Source organism: Ranitomeya imitator, chromosome 2 (genome assembly GCF_032444005.1).
Source record: "Ranitomeya imitator isolate aRanImi1 chromosome 2, aRanImi1.pri, whole genome shotgun sequence".
Lineage (NCBI taxonomy): Eukaryota > Metazoa > Chordata > Amphibia > Anura > Dendrobatidae > Ranitomeya > Ranitomeya imitator.
In genome coordinates, this window is record NC_091283.1 from 435,004,704 (window position 1) to 435,017,916 (window position 13,213).

A 13,213-nucleotide genomic window follows, 5' to 3' on the forward strand; every position below is an offset into this window, starting at 1 on the left:
GGACCGTATTTTCATACGCTGAGTGTGAAGCCGGCCTGAATGGTTGGTAGGGCGCTGTAATAAAAAAGTCCTCCTTCTCCCAAGTGGTAAGAAGCAAGTTTTGTGAAAGAGTCATTCAGGGGGAACAGATAGAAGTTCTGCATTTACTGGATAAAGATCTGACCCTCAGGTTGTCTTAAGCTATATTCACACATTGCGCTTTTGCAGATTTTTTACTGCTGCTTTTTTATGATGCTTTTTACAGTACAAGCTGAAAACCGCAGCATGTTCATTTTTTCAGCGTTTTTGCAGCATTTTTTTCAACGTAGAAAGGAGTGAAAAAGTGCAAAAACACTGCAAAAAACGCAACAAAGCGTTTTTGCTGCAGTTTTGGTGAATAAAACTAACTTTACTAAACATATAATGCAGACAAATAATACCTATAACTTGTAGCAAAAATACAGCAAAAAAAAGCAGCAAAACCTTTTTGTAAGAAGCTTCTTTTTCGCCAAGAGAGCAGGTTTTGTCTCAAAAACAGAAAAAAAAAAAACGCAACAAACAGGCAACGTGTGAACCTAGCCTTACGGTTTTAGGAGACACTGACTATGATACTGGAACTCAGACTAAAATATCAGTTTAGCCTGGGACTGTGCTCCATTTTGCTGTCCAGACAGTGTTGTACAAGTTGCATGTACATGAGGGTATTGAGATTCTGTCTGCAACATCATCATCGTCTTCCCTTATTTGATGTTGTCAGGCAGCCTGTTACGTAGAAACTAGTCTGTCTCTGATTACTCAGGTCTTCAGCTTTAGGGCATCTACATTATTCAGAGTACTTGTTTATCTGGTTATTGGATGACATCATTAAAATGAGCGTTTTCGCCAGCACATCATCCTGTGTAAACATTTATTGCGCTGGCGATTTCATAATATTTGATGCGCACAGAAGGATCACGCTGACAATCTTTTTGGGCGTATATAATTATGGTCAGTCTGTCGAGACAGGCCATTAAGTGACCGGGGATTGGCTTGTATATAGCCGGTAGGTAGTCTTTTAACGCTGTGCTTGGCTGGTGTAAATTCACCTTTAGGCTAGGTTCACATTGCGTTAGGGCAATCCATTTAGCGCACACGCTAGCGGATTGCGCTAACGCAATGTCCCAAAAGGGATCGCGTTTGGCGATCCTGCTAGCGCAGATACCCGATCTGCGCTAGCGAGGAACGGACCTCGGACAAGGTCCGTCCGATACTAACGGGACATCGCTAGCGCATGCCAAAAATGGCACGCGCTAGCGATGCGCTAGAGATCCGTTAGCACATTGCAGTCAATGGGTGCGCTAACGGATCCGTTACATAGCGTTAATTGTGACAATTGCGCCATGTAACAGAGTCCGCTAGCGGACACCCATTAATGCAATGTGAACCTAGCCTTGGGGGACTTGACAACTTAGGTACAAAACTATGGAACAGTAATAACAGTGTTATTTTTGTTGGGTCAACAATGCCAGGAATTCCCACAGCGCTGTGCGGAGACGTTTTATTCTTGTGTTCTCCAGACACAACATCAAGACCACCTACAGGTTATCAGAACCCAAAGGAACATAGAAACCTATGGGAGTGTAACCCTATTTGTAGTGACCTAGGGCAGGTCGGTGTGTTGTGCCCCGTAGTCCCGATATCCATTGTTTGCTTCTTATTGACCATTATCATTGACTATAATAAAACTAAACAGGATTTATTACTTTTATTATTTTTTAACAAGGTGATATATTCAGAGATTTCTATATTGTGGATATAAAGCCTGAAGCTGAGATGAAGACAGGAAGTGAGAGGTCACATCCTGCTAAATTCAGGAACTGACATATAAGTTATCAGACCTTGTCCTGTACGGTCTCCCTGCTCTACATACAGTATCTACGAATATTCACAGCTCCCACCTCGTCTACATACAAAGTGCTGCAAGGAGCAGATGTCGCTGGAGGCTGTAATATAATCCTGAGAGTGATATAAAGAAGCTCAGAGGGCGGACACATCATTAGAGGGAGGGCTTTCTGCCTACATGGAGCCGTCAGCCTCAAAGCGTCAATGACTATAGAAATCACAGAGATAATAATCATTATTGAATGAAAAATTGTAACCAACTTGTGATCAATGTTATTACCAAGATTGCCCTGTGCACATTACAGCTTCACTATAGAGACCAGTAGTGATCCACATATCTGTGTGTACAACTTGTGACCGCTGCAGCCAATAACTGGCCTCACTTTTTATTTTACCATCTTGATGGTTGCCTTGTGCCAAAGACCGAAATTTACCGCAATGGTTGTAATTGAGAAGTTTCAGATCTTCTTCTCGTACAGTTGGGCTTGGTCGTAAACTGCAGAGGGTTCCTTGTTAAATGCAGGGTTTGCACGTGTCAATCATTGCCGGTGATCGGCTACTTGTATACTAATTTGCATTTTTTTTTAATTGTCTGTTTATACAGGACAACTACAATTTTATGCGCGTAGAACAATTGCATTGCTCCTCCTGGAACCGGTGAACTATGTGTTACTTTGTAATGTGCTATCTGTACATGCCCCCCCCCCCTAAATTGTAAAGTGCTGCTGAATATGCTATAGAAATAAAGGCATTATTATCTACATCCTGATATTGTGTAATATTGCGACTGCATTATATCTGATTATAATTGAATACTCATACCATGAGTAAGACCTGAATGGTCAAAACCCGTCGGTAGGACCACCAGGGACCCCACATCTACCATGTACGAAGACAAACACTTGTTTTTAATATGTTCTAAATAAAATTGGATTTTAATTCTATGAAGTCACACGCTGGAGATCATTCTCTTTTATCCATTTTAATTGAATGGTACGTGGGGGAAAATTTCACTACATGTGATTCTTAATTGTAAAACAAATCCTGTACATTAGATTCCATGGGGATACATTACCGTCATTGTTCCTAGTTGTCTCTTGTGTATCGTGTCCACAGCGCAGCCTATTACTCAATAATTGGCCCCATCTTGACCTGCATGTATGTGCTGTTAATGGCCATTTGGCATTGTTAGTCCATTTAGATAAACAGAAGAAATTTTTTACATCATCTCATTGAATTGTGGTATTTATGTATTTTTTCTGCCTTATTTTGTGATCATTTTATGCAATAATTTTATACAATTATGGATTCTTTTCCATTTTGCTAGCACTTTAATAATGGCCAGATTATGATCAAGCGGTAAAGAGCTTTTTAGACGATGTGATTATTGTTTAAAACCTGGTGAGAACGAGTGTAAAAATGTTCACAGATTGCCTGATCAGCGAGAAATTGCTCGCTCTCTTTTATAATGGCCTAAAGATTATTATCTGTTGGCTTTATATCCGTTCCTGTACACCAGAACGCGCTTGTCAATAGTGGAGAGAAGAGGAAAGACAAGCAATGTCAAAACTAAGAAAAATTACAAAACACAATGTATTTTTCCATGTAATTATGAGTTGTTTGAACCTTAACAACTTACTATGTTGTGAATTTATGTGATTGGTCAACATTTATTTTCCTTAATGGACATGAGTCACTTATAGATGATAAATGTCTGACCACAGGTTCATCCACTATCATGGGTTCCCTACTATCACTATAACGAGAGACCCCAAACTCTCTGGAGTTATTGCGCAGTGAGGAGGAGTCTGATTGGCGTGGTGGTCCAGTCCTACAGAGAGGGGATAGCTTTCAATTCTGGGAATATTTAGTTAGGAGCCCCTTCATAAATAGCTGATTAGGTGTCCAAAGTAAGACTTCCACCAATCACATATCCAAAAGTTACGCTATCAATTTTAAAAAGACTAGATTACACCCTTAAGTAATTAAATCATGTTTTGTGGACTTCTTCTTGGCTGGGCATTGTGGCAGATGTGGCTGACATTTCTGTGTTTCGGGGGAAGTCTTCTTGAGTTCCCAGCACTTTGTTCAATGATGAAGCGGAGTTCTGTCAGTGTTTCCAGCCTCCTCCTCCACCTCCCCCTTGATGATGATGGTGACCTGCAGCACAAAGAGCCAGCGAGGCAGAATCACAATACACAACACTCACATCCAGAATTGCAGGAAACGTCTCTGATGACACAAAATCTATCATTATGAAATGTACAAGTTGTTGCATAAGAAATCTTGTCCAAAAAACATGTCTATGACATAATTCATTGTTTCTGCCGTAAACACTATACCACACGTCTACTGAACATCTACTGAGAATACCATTGTGCCTACCAGAATAAAATAATAATAATGTAATGATAGTACAGTAAGCATGAGTATATATGTACCATCAGTAGAAGGGTGTCAGTAAGATACAAGGGACCTTGTAGAAAACAAAGAAATGCCCTCTCACCCATCACCCATTTTATTCACTGTAAGTAATGATAATAAGGATAGATAATAGCGGTTGCAGATCTCCGCCAAGGAGAATCTGTATAGTAGGGCTAGATAAATAAAAGCCACCACTGAAATGGACAGCATCTGTGCACCTGGTTGGTCCTATAGGCTTCTCACTACTAACCAGTAGAGATGGAGAAACCCGAAAAGAAATGTTTGTCGTTGGTACCGGACAGTGACTGTTCAGGCCTAAACGCCGAACATGGACTTTCTTCCGAAGTCCGGTGCAGTGTTCGGGTAAGTCTGGGGTGGTGCAGGAGGAGAGAGAGAGATTTTTTTTTTTCTTTTCGTATCAGTTCGGGTAACCATATTTTCATTGGGTGTTGGTTCTGGTGGAAGTTCAGGTACTGTTCTGGTAACCAAACTGAACTTCATAAAAAGGAACCAGAACCCTAACTTCCACCGGTCTGCCCATCCCTACTAACCAGTTAATGTGGGTGAATAGTGCAGAAGTGGTGACGTGTTTCTATTATACTTTTCCTCTGACTGTTCCACTCCTGGTTTTGGCTTACAAATACTGAGGTAAAATACTGACCAAATACTGATAGTGAGAACATGGCCTAACCAACCCATTAACTTGTGTAGGTTGGCTAATTCCACTCTACTACAATATTTTATAATTTACATATTTATGGTTGTTTTGTAAAACTGGGATCTTGAATTTAAATCCGACCAAGGACAAAATCAGCATGGAGTTTGTATGTTCTCTCATAGATTTCCTCCTAGACCTTAGTGTCCCGGTTCTTAAAAACATTTTTTACAGAATTCTGACGTAAACCTTTTTGAAATGTCTCAATGTTTTTGTCCAACTCACCAAATCTGGTAAATTTTTAAAAAGTGTGCATAGTAGTGAGCAGCATGGTGGCTCAGTGGTTAGCATTGTTCAAATCCCACCAAGGACGACATCTGCAAGTGTATACGTTCTCCCTGTGTTTGCGTGAGGTTCCTTCAGGTTCTCCAGTTTCCTCCCTCATGCCAAAGACATACTGATAGAGAATATAGTTTATGAGCACCAATGGGGACAGTGCCGATAATGTCTGTAAAGCGCTGTGGAATCAAAGGGTAATAATAATATTAAACGTTGCTGGGAGAGGGCATGGTCATGAAATCCAACATGACTACGATTGTACTACTTGACCGGAGTACACTTCTTTCGGTGGCATATGGCAGCTAGAAGATGCGCCAAATTCATTAACAGGCGTATATGCCTCATAATGAATTTGGCCCATCTTTCTCCATTTCGTCAAGACTGGTATGCAGAACTCCAATCTTGATGAATCGGAGCCTAAAGAAATATTGAAAGGGAATTTAGATTGTGAGCTCCAATGGAGACAGTGAATAATAATAATGCCTTTAAGACTCTGTGGAATATGTTGGTGCCATATATGCAACAGTAAGAAATCAACAGAAATTAATATTTCTAATGTTTTGAAAATGATCGTACAAAGCCCAGACATATGTAACTTTACCGTTATCTTTTTTTTTCTACAGGAAGTGAAAGCACAAGGGCCTCACACGCACCGACCCCTGAACTGGCCATACACACAGCAGAACTTCTCTGATTTTCACACTAAAACAATAATCTTGTTAAGGGCTGGCAGAGACCTCATCACAGAAGATCATTTCTTAAATAGTCAAGTGGGACAATGGCTTCCTTTGTAGAGAAATAACCCAAGGAGGATCTTGTGCTTTAGGTTCTCTTTGATCAGTAAATACGCATGAAAGAATACATTTACCATCCCCCAACTAGCAAGAATTTGCCTCACTCCTTGCTATCTAACCAGCACACATCCAACCGATCTTCTGCTGCCTGCTACACAAACAAGTGTCCTTGGTTTGTTCTGCACACAGAAGGAATCATATGATGAGGGTCAGACAAACATAGGCTTCAGACTGTTAATGATAATTTTAAGGATTAATGCAGTATCCTGGTATATACAGTACAGACACACCTTCTCATTTAAAGATGTTTCTGTATTTTCATCACTATGAAAATTGTACATTCACACTGAAGGCATCAAAACTATGAATTAACACATATGGAATTATATACTTAACAAAAAAGTGTGAAACAACTGAAATTATGTCTTATATTCTAGGTTCTTCAAAGTAGCCACCTTTTGCTTTGGGGACTGCTTTGCACACACTTACTTTTGGTCCCTTTAAAAAGAGGCAGCTAGATATTAAAGAGCTGTAATTTCTAACCGCCAACTACAGATGTGATTACCCTCAAATTTAATCTGAGTGTCTGCACTTTAAGCCCATACTGATTATATAACTATTTATTGAATATGTTTGGTAAACAGCTAAAATTCCAAAATTTGTGGCACTGACAAATATTTCTGTACCTAATTGTAAAAACTCTACACATGTGCCAGGTTTTTGTCATGTAAAAATATTATATCAAGAAGAACCAGTAAAATTTTTTCCCAACTTTAACACCCATAATGTATACAAATGAATTGTGAAATTATTTTGTGGGGGGGCAATAAAATTAACAAAACTAAAATGATGCTGTTGCAAAAGTGTCAACATGCTCTTATATTTGGGAATGTGGTTGTGTTCTGAATTAGCCAGACACGTTTTAATTCATGATGAATAGAAGTTAATACACAGCTGCCATTATTTACAGTGATTCCGATTAACCCCGTGTAAAGTTTAGCTGTTCTAGTGTGATTTTCTTTACATTTTTTTATTGCATTTTACAACAAAGGCAACGGTCCATAATCACCTTACAACACAGCATAGAGATCTGAATGTTGAAATTTATCAGTCAAGAGAAGGGTACAAAAACTTTCCCAAGGCACTAAATATACCATGGAATACTCTGAAGACGGTCATCAAGAAGTGGCTTACATTTGGTACAACAGTGACATTACCTAGAACTGGGCATCCCTCAAAAAGAAAATTAGAAAATGTGCCTAAAAGGTTGCCAATTTTCCTACAGCAACATTAAAGGAGCTGCAGGAATTTCTGGCAAGTACTGATTGTATACTGCATGTGAGAAAAAAACAAGTGAATAAACGAGGTCATTAGCGTTTAGTATGTACCTCTAAAATGCTGAAATATATAAAAATGCACACATTGATGAGTGGATCAGACAGAGGTGCTCAGTATTCATATACCAGGTCAAAATGATGTATTCAAGTAAAAGGGTCTAGAGGAACAGATAACTGATACTCAGTTTCCCTACCTTGTAGCCGCGGTTGGCACCCTAGGGGAAAAACGTAATGGTGCCAACCATTACATTCATATCTACTAGTTTAAATATATTAAACTGACACCTCAATATGAAATCACATGGACAACTACTAAAGATATTTCAGCCAATCATAAAAGGCATCCTCTGTCTACTATCCATTAAATATAGTGAGCACTATACAATTTTGCATACGTATAGCATCGGCATGCACTGATCATATTCACAATCACATTGCAGGTTCATTATCATACAGCACTTAAGCACTATATGGGTGTTGGTGATAGCTTGGTGAGGAAATTCCTTTTTAAGGGACATTCAGGGTCAGCCTATGTAGAGCGCCATTACGTTTTTCCCCCTAGGGTTCTAACCTCCGCTGCCAGGTAGGGAAATGGAGTATCTGTTCCCCTAGACCCTTTTCTTTGAATAAATTATTTTGACCTGGTTTATGAATATTGAGCACCTCTGTCTGATCCATTCACCAATGTGCGTGTTTTTATATCTTTAAGCTTTTTAGAGGTATATAATAAAAGCTAATGTTTAGGTCTGTTTTTGTTTTGGTCTATATACTGCATGTGACAAACAATCGCCTGTATTCTTCATGTGTTTGGCCTGTGGGGTAGGATGGCAGGACAGAGAAAAATATCTGAGCCTGGGTATATTTTGCTAAAACCTACATTAAGTTCTTCAAAAGCATGAGTCCAAACATGTCATGGACTCATGGCTGATGAGACCAAGGTTGAACTTTTTTACCGTAATTCCAAAAAGTATGTTTGGCATACAGCCAACATGTCGCATTATGTTTTTTGGCTGTTTTGGGACTGGGACTTTAGACAAGGTGTAGGGAATGATGATGATGATGATGAATTTCACCTTTCATGACGACGACCCTAAACATACCTTCAACTCAACAAAAGAATGAAGTTTAGAAATACCCAGCTAGAGCCCAGGCCTGGAACTAATTGAAAATCTGGAGCGCAACTGCAAGGAAGAGTGTGCAAAGAATGACAATTCTAGATATGCCATATGCTGATAGACTCTTACTAGTGATGAGCGGGCGTGTTTGCCACTGCTCGATACTTAATAGAGCATCGGGGTGCTCAGGTACTAAGTACTAAGTAACGAGTACTAAGAGAACTAAGTAATGTAATAGATAAACCATTATTTCTTATTTTTAGTGACTCTATAGCGACAGGGTCTGTTCCACAGGACTGGCGCACAGCAAATGTGGTGCCAATATTCAAAAAGGGCTCTAAAAGTGAACCTGGAAATTATAGGCCAGTAAGTCTAACCTCTATTGTTGGTAAAATATTTGAAGGGTTTCTGAGGGATGTTATTCTGGATTATCTCAATGAGAATAACTGTTTAACTCCATATCAGCATGGGTTTATGAGAAATCGCTCCTGTCAAACCAATCTAATTAGTTTTTATGAAGAGGTAAGCTATAGACTGGACCACGGTGAGTCATTGGACGTGGTATATCTCGATTTTTCCAAAGCGTTTGATACCGTGCCGCACAAGAGGTTGGTACACAAAATGAGAATGCTTGGTCTGGGGGAAAATGTGTGTAAATGGGTTAGTAACTGGCTTAGTGATAGAAAGCAGAGGGTGGTTATAAATGGTATAGTCTCTAACTGGGTCGCTGTGACCAGTGGGGTACCGCAGGGGTCAGTATTGGGACCTGTTCTCTTCAACATATTCATTAATGATCTGGTAGAAGGTTTACACAGTAAAATATCGATATTTGTAGATGATACAAAACTATGTAAAGCAGTTAATACAAGAGAAGATAGTATTCTGCTACAGATGGATCTGGATAAGTTGGAAACTTGGGCTGAAAGGTGGCAAATGAGGTTTAACAATGATAAATGTAAGGTTATACACATGGGAAGAGGGAATCAATATCACCATTACACACTGAACGGGAAACCACTGGGTAAATCTGACAGGGAGAAGGACTTGGGGATCCTAGTTAATGATAAACTTACCTGGAGCAGCCAGTGCCAGGCAGCAGCTGCCAAGGCAAACAGGATCATGGGGTGCATTAAAAGAGGTCTGGATACACATGATGAGAGCATTATACTGCCTCTGTACAAATCCCTAGTTAGACCGCACATGGAGTACTGTGTCCAGTTTTGGGCACCGGTGCTCAGGAAGGATATAATGGAACTAGAGAGAGTACAAAGGAGGGCAACAAAATTAATAAAGGGGATGGGAGAACTACAATACCCAGATAGATTAGCGAAATTAGGATTATTTAGTCTAGAAAAAAGACGACTGAGGGGCGATCTAATAACCATGTATAAGTATATAAGGGGACAATACAAATATCTCGCTGAGGATCTGTTTATACCAAGGAAGGTGACGGGCACAAGGGGGCATTCTTTGCGTCTGGAGGAGAGAAGGTTTTTCCACCAACATAGAAGAGGATTCTTTACTGTTAGGGCAGTGAGAATCTGGAATTGCTTGCCTGAGGAGGTGGTGATGGCGAACTCAGTCGAGGGGTTCAAGAGAGGCCTGGATGTCTTCCTGGAGCAGAACAATATTGTATCATACAATTATTAGGTTCTGTAGAAGGACGTAGATCTGGGTATTTATTATGATGGAATATAGGCTGAACTGGATGGACAAATGTCTTTTTTCGGCCTTACTAACTATGTTACTATGTATGTTACTATGTTACTATGTTAGGTACGCTTGCTACTTGATCAAGTATCACAGGTGCTCAAGCACCATGCTCGAGTCACCCCCCAGCATGTTTTGCGGCTGTTAGACAGCCAATAAACATGTGAGGATTGCCTGCTATACACGGTAATTCCGTAGCCATATTGGCTACTGACATTACTGTGATTGGCCAGCTGCATCACGTCATCGGGTGTTAAATAAGACCCGGTTTCTTGATGCTCAGCACACTCCACTTGAAGCAGTTAATGGAGAGATGATCTAGGAGGGAGATTAGAGCAGGCATACAGGCAGTGTATAATTGCTATTGCGGTACTTGTATATATCTGCTGCACCTTTAAAAGAAAAGTCCTTTTCAGGGCTACATACTGTCCTTTCTCTAGTAAAATCGCTGTTACCTGTATCCAGTGTAGGGATAGCTGGAGGAGGAGGGATAATTTTGGATTAGAGGCATATAGGCAGGGTTTATTGCCTTAGGCTACGTTCACATTTGCGTTGCGTCAGGCGTAACCGCGGTGACGCATGCGTCATGCGCCCCTATATTTAACATGGGGGCGCATGGACATGCGTTGTCTTGCGTCATTTTTGGCGCAAGCGTCAGGGTGCAGAGGACGCTGCATGTTGCATTTTTTTGCATCCAAAATCAAGCCAAAAATGGACTCATGCGTCACAAAAGAATGCGTTTTTGCATGCGTTGTGCGTTGCGTCACCGACGCAACGCCCTACAACGCAAATGTGAATGTAGCCTTACTGGGCTACACATTTTCTTTTCTGTATTACTAACGGAAAGTTTGCAGGGACATATTTTACACCTAATTTAAAATGTGCAAAGTATGCAGCCATCGCCCCAGATTTTTTGAGGGTCATCAGGCGGCCCCCGGTCATACTTTTTAGAGGGTCATCATGTGGCCCTCGTTCATAATTTTTAGAGAATAAACAGGTGGCCCTCACTCATACTTTTTAGAGGGTTAGCAGGTGGTCCTTGCTCATAATTTTTAGATGGTCATTATTAGACCATTGCTGTTAATTTTTCCAGTGTGTATGATGCCCTCCTTCATAATTTTTACAGGATGTGTTTGAGACCTATAATAAGATCTATAATTCTCTTATATACACTCCAGGGGTAAATGTGTGTCAGCCCTTGCACTTAGCGTACAATCTTTATCAGCCTAAGAGTCCCACTCCTTAACCCCTTTCTGACTTTAGACGTACGATCCCGTCGAGGTGGTATGGGCCCGTATGACCACCGACGAGATAGTATGTCTAACGCGATTAGCCGTGCTCACGGGGGGAGCGCGGCCGAGTGTCAGCTGACTATCGCAGCCGGTGTTCGGGCAGCATAGGGAAGCATCGCGCAGGGAGGGGGCTCCGTGCGTGCTTCCCTGAGACCCACTGAGCAACGCGATGTGATCGTGTTGCTCCGAGGGTCTCCTACCTCCTCCCTGCAGGCCCGGATCCAAAATGGCCACGGGGGGGCCTTCCGGGTCCTGCAGGGAGATGGCTTTCAAGCGCCTGCTCAGAGCAGATGCCGGGAAGCCTCCCTGCAGTGCCTTCGTGATCGCTGATCTGACACAGTGCATTGCAAAGTGTCAGATCAGTGATCTGTCACTTTACTATGATGTCCCCCACTGGAGCAATGTAAAAAAGTAAAAAAAAATAATATTTACATGTGTAAAAAAAACAAAAAACAAGGCAAAAAATTACCCTTTATTATCATACCGCGAAACAAAAAGTGGAATAACACACGATCAAAAAGATGGATATAAATAACCATGGTACCACTGAAAACGTCATCTTGTCTCGCAAAAAATGAGCCTCCATACGGTGTCATCAACAAAAAAATAAAAAAGTTGTAGTCTTCAGAATAAAGCGATGCAAAAATAATAATTTTTTATATAAAATAGCTTTTATCGTGTAAAAGCGCCAAAACATAAAAAAAAGATGTAAATGAGGTATCGCTGTAATCGTTCTGACCCGAAGAATAAAACTGCTTTATCAATTTTACCAAACATGGAACAGTATAAGCGCCCCTCCAAAAGAAATTCATGAATTGCTGGTTTTTGTTCATTCTACCTCACAAAAATCAGAATAAAAAGCTATCAAAAAATGTCGCGTGCCCGAAAATGGTACCAATAAAAACGTCAACTCATCCCGCAAAAAACAAGACCTCACATGACTCTTTGGACCAAAATATGGAAAAATTATAGCTCTCAAAATGTGGAGGCATAAAAAGTATTTTTTGCAATAAACAGCGTCTTTTAGTGTGTGACGGCTGCCAATCATAAAAATCCGATAAAAAAACGCTATAAAAGTAAATCAAACCCCCCCTTCATCACCCCCTTTGTTAGGGAAAAATAATAAAATTTTAAAAAATGTATTTATTTTCATTTTCCCATTAGGGTTAGGGCTAGGGTTGGGGCTAAAGTTAGGGTTGGGGCTAAAGTTAGGGTTGTGGTTAAGGTTAGGGTTGGGGCTAAAGTTAGGGTTAGAGTTGGGGATAAAGTTATTGTTGGGGCTAAAGTTAGGGTTATGGTTGGGGATAAAGTTAGGGTTGGGGCTAAAGTTAGGGCTTGGGTTGGGGTTAGGGGTGTGTTTGGGTTAAGGTACCGTCACACTAAGCGACGCTGCAGCGATATCCGACAACGATCCGGATCGCTGCAGCGTCGCTGTTTGGTCGCTGGAGAGCTGTCACACAGACAGCTCTCCAGCGACCAACGATCCCGAGGTCCCCGGTAACCAGGGTAAACATCGGGTTACTAAGCGCAGGGCCGCGCTTAGTAACCCGATGTTTACCCTGTTTACCATCCTAAAAGTAAAAAAACAAACGCTACATACTTACCTACCGCTGTCTGTCCTCAGCGCTCTGCTTCTCTGCTCTGTGAGCGCTGGGCAGCCGGAAAGCAGAGCGGTAAGGTTACCCCT